The sequence below is a fragment of the Lipotes vexillifer genome, unplaced genomic scaffold (genome assembly GCF_000442215.2).
Source record: "Lipotes vexillifer unplaced genomic scaffold, Lipotes_vexillifer_v1.1 scaffold242, whole genome shotgun sequence".
Classification (NCBI taxonomy): domain Eukaryota; kingdom Metazoa; phylum Chordata; class Mammalia; order Artiodactyla; family Lipotidae; genus Lipotes; species Lipotes vexillifer.
This window is the reverse complement of record NW_006771376.1, coordinates 383,644-387,393: the sequence shown is the minus strand read 5'-3', so window position 1 is coordinate 387,393 and position 3,750 is coordinate 383,644. Positions and strand designations below refer to the sequence as shown.

The 3,750-nt window shown below is 39.4% G+C and overlaps 1 pseudogene; it reads right to left on the bottom strand.

Moving 5' to 3' along the window:
- Positions 1-395: 395 nt before the first annotated feature.
- Positions 396-770, bottom strand: LOC103080060 (NADH dehydrogenase [ubiquinone] iron-sulfur protein 6, mitochondrial pseudogene; annotated as a pseudogene).
- Positions 771-3,750: the final 2,980 nt, after the last annotated feature.

The following is a 3,750-nucleotide window of genomic DNA, read 5'->3' as shown; positions in this document are numbered from 1 at the left end:
GAACTACAACCCAACCTTAATCTAGATCATTTTCTAATCACATTGTTGTGACTGGCCCTGTATTTTATCTGCCTAATATAGGAAGGATAAAACCTATCCAGGGAAAATTTTTCAGTCTCAGTTCATATATATACAATCTCCAGTGTACAATAAAGAATTATAAGGCATGTGAAAAGGCAGGAAAATGTGATCATATATTCTCAGAAAAAAATAGAAGACTCACAGTTGACCCATATTTTCCAGTTAGCAGACAGGAGTTTTTATTTTATTATTTTTATTTTATTATTACTTTTTTTCCTTGAGAACACCCTTTATTCAGCACTAGTGATGCAAAATACGTACAGCACCAGTCTCCTGATTTTCACTCCATCACTGAAATGCTCCCATGTATCCCCCTAGGGATGGTGCTCTCTGAACTGTAGTCCACAGTAGCCACATGTCGCCATCTTTGTTTCTTTGTCCTAGTTTATGTACACTTTGAGGTGGCCTTGGACCCCCCCACCCCTGTCACATGATATCACTTGACTCCCGACTTCACTCACAGGCTACTCTGCTATCAGATTGACGGTGAAGTTTTCATTCACCTCTTTCTGACAACCTACAAATTGAACTTTCCTGTAGTCTTTATGGTCATAGGTCTGGCCAGTGTGCGTGACCTTCTCACCAGTTGACAAGGACCGTACCCTGAAGCACATGGCGCCCCTGGGCAGGCTCCAAACCGCCAGGCCACCCTGGGCCAGCAGCTGGAAGACGGTCACCACTGCTGCCATCTTGCCAGACAAGGTGTTTTTTTAACATTAAAAAAAAAGTTTATTTTATTAAAATATAGTAGATTTACAATGTTGTATTAATTTCTGCTGTACAGCAAAATGGTTCAGTTATACATATGTGTATTCTTTTTTGTAATCTTTTCCATTATGGTTTCTCACAGGATATTGAATATAGTTCCCTTATAGTTAGTTCCCAAGGTCCCAGTAGGACCTTGTTGTTTATCCACTCTATATGTAATAGTTTGCACCTGCTAATCCCAAACTCCCAATCCATCCCTCCCCCACCTTCTCTCCCCACCTTGGCAACCACAAGTCTGTTCTGTATGTCTGTAAGTCTGTTTTGTAGATAAGTTCATTTGTGTCATATTTCAGATTCCACATATAAGTGATATCATATATGATGTTTGTCTTTCTCTTTCTGACTTACTTCACTTAGTATAATAATCTCTAGTTGCATCCATGTTGCTGCAAATGGCATTATTTCATTCTTTTTTATGGCTGAGTAGTATTCTATTGTATATATCCATTCATCTGTTGATGGACGTTTAGCTTGTTTCCATGTCTTGGCTATTGTGAATAGTGCTGCTATGAACATAGGGGTGCATATATATTTTTGAATTATAGTTTTGTCTGGATTTATGCCCAGGAGTGGGATTGTTGGATCATATGGCAACTCTATTTTTAGTTTTTTTAAGAACCTCTATACTGTTTTCCATAGTGGCTGTACCAATTCACATTCCCACCAATAGTGTAGGAGGGTTCCCTTTTCTCCACACCCTCTCCAGCATTTATTATTTGTAAACTTTTTTAATGATGGCCATTCTGACCGGTGTGAGGTGTTACCTCACTGTAGTTTTCATTTGCATTTCTCTAATAATTAGCAATGTTGAACATCTTTTTCAGGTGCCTGTTGGAGAAATGTCTATTTAGGTCTTCTGCCCATTTTTTGATTGGGCTGTTTGTTTTTTTGTTATTGAGTTGTATGAGGTGTTTGTATATTTTGGAGATTAAGCTCTTGTCAGTCGCGTCATTGGTAAATATTTTCTCCCATTCCACAGGTTGTCTTTTTGGTTTTGTTTTCGTTTTTTTTATGGTTTCCTTTGCTGTGCAAAAGTTTGTAAGTTTGATTAAGCCCCATTTGCTTCTTTTTGCTTTTTCTATTGCCTCAGACAAGGCGTTTTAAATACCTATTACAAGTATGTTAAAGAGGAAAATGGAAACTATGACAAAATTGTTAAAAAGAATACTTGAGCAGATAATTGTAACCTATAAAAATATCAAATGGATTTTCTGGAACTGCAAAAGTACAATATCTGAAATTACAAATTCACTGGATGGGTTTAAAAGCAACAGACAGAACTGGTAAACCCAAAGGTCAATATAAATTATCCAAACTGGGACTTCCCTGGTGGTCCAGTGGTTAAGACTCCGTGCTCCCAATGCAGGGGGCCCAGTTTCGATCCCTAGTCAGGGAACTAGAGCCTGCATGCCACAACTAAAGATCCTGCATGCCACAGTGAAGATCCCATATGCTGCAAATAAGACCTGGCCCAACCAAATAAATAATTTTTTTTTTTTTCCTTTTGCGGTACGCGGGCCTCTCACTGTTGTGGCCTCTCCCATTGCGGAGCACAGGCTCCGGATGCACAGGCTCAGTGGCCATGGCTCATGGGCCCAGCCGCTCCGCGGCATGTGGGATCTTCCCGGACTGGGGCACAAACCCGTGTCCCCTGCATCGGTAGGCAGACTCTAAACCACTGCGCCACCAGGGAAGCCCTAAATAAAAATTTTTTTTAAATAAAAGAATAAATTATCCAAGCTGAAGCCCACAGAGAAAAAAGAATGGAAAGAAGAGAGCACAAAAGACATGTGAGACACGATCAAATGTTTATGTGCAATTGGAGTCCAAGCAGAGAGGAGAGAGAGAATGAGATAGAAGCAAAGTTGGAAGAGAGAAAGATTAAGAACTTTCCAAAACTGATCAAAGATATCAATGTACAGATTCAAGATGCTTGGTGAAAGCATAGATACAAACTGGATAGATACAAAGAAAATAACGCCTAAACACTTAATAATCAAATAGCTGAACACCAAAGCTAAGAAGCAAAAAGCAGCCTGAGAATAAGTCCACATATGTACTTTCAAAGGAGCAACAATAAGATTTGATAATTTTGCATCAAAATTTTGGAAGCTGTGGAAATTGAATGACACTTTAAGGTACTGAAAGAAAAAAAAGACTGCAAACATAATTCTATCTCCAGCAAAAATAATTCTATCATAATTTTATCTCTTCAAGATATGAAAGCAAAATAATCACATTTTTCAGATCAAAAAAATCCAAACCAAAACTGCAGCCAAGATAATGTACTATTGGAGGAAGGGTATTCAAATAAACCAACAAAATCAAATAGGGAGTCCAGATATAGACCCACATATATACAGTCAAATGATTTTTTGATGAAAATGTCAAAGAAATTCAATGGATAAAGGAAAATATCCTCAATTAATGGTGCTGGAAAAATTGAATATCCATATGAGAAATAAAGGACCTCAACTCCTACCTCACACTATACACAAAAACCAATTTGAGAAGGATCACAGGCTGAAACATAAGAGCTAAAATAATAAAGCTATTAGAAGTACTAGGAGAAAATTTTTGTGACCTCTGAGTAGGCAAAGATTTCTCAGGGAGGATTCAGAAAGTATAAACCATAAAAAACAGACTAATTAGTGGGACTTCATCAAAATTAAAAATTTCTATTCATCAGAAAGCACCATCAAGAAAATAGGCAGGGCTTCCCTGGTGGCGCAGTGGTTGAGAGTCCGCCTGCCGATGCAGGGGACACGGGTTCGTGCCCTGGTCCGGGAAGATCCCACATGCCGTGGAGCGGCAAGGCCCATGAGCCATGGCCACTGAGCCTGCGTGTCTGGAGCCTGTGCTCCGCAACGGGAGAGGCCACAACAGTGAGAGGCCCCGCGG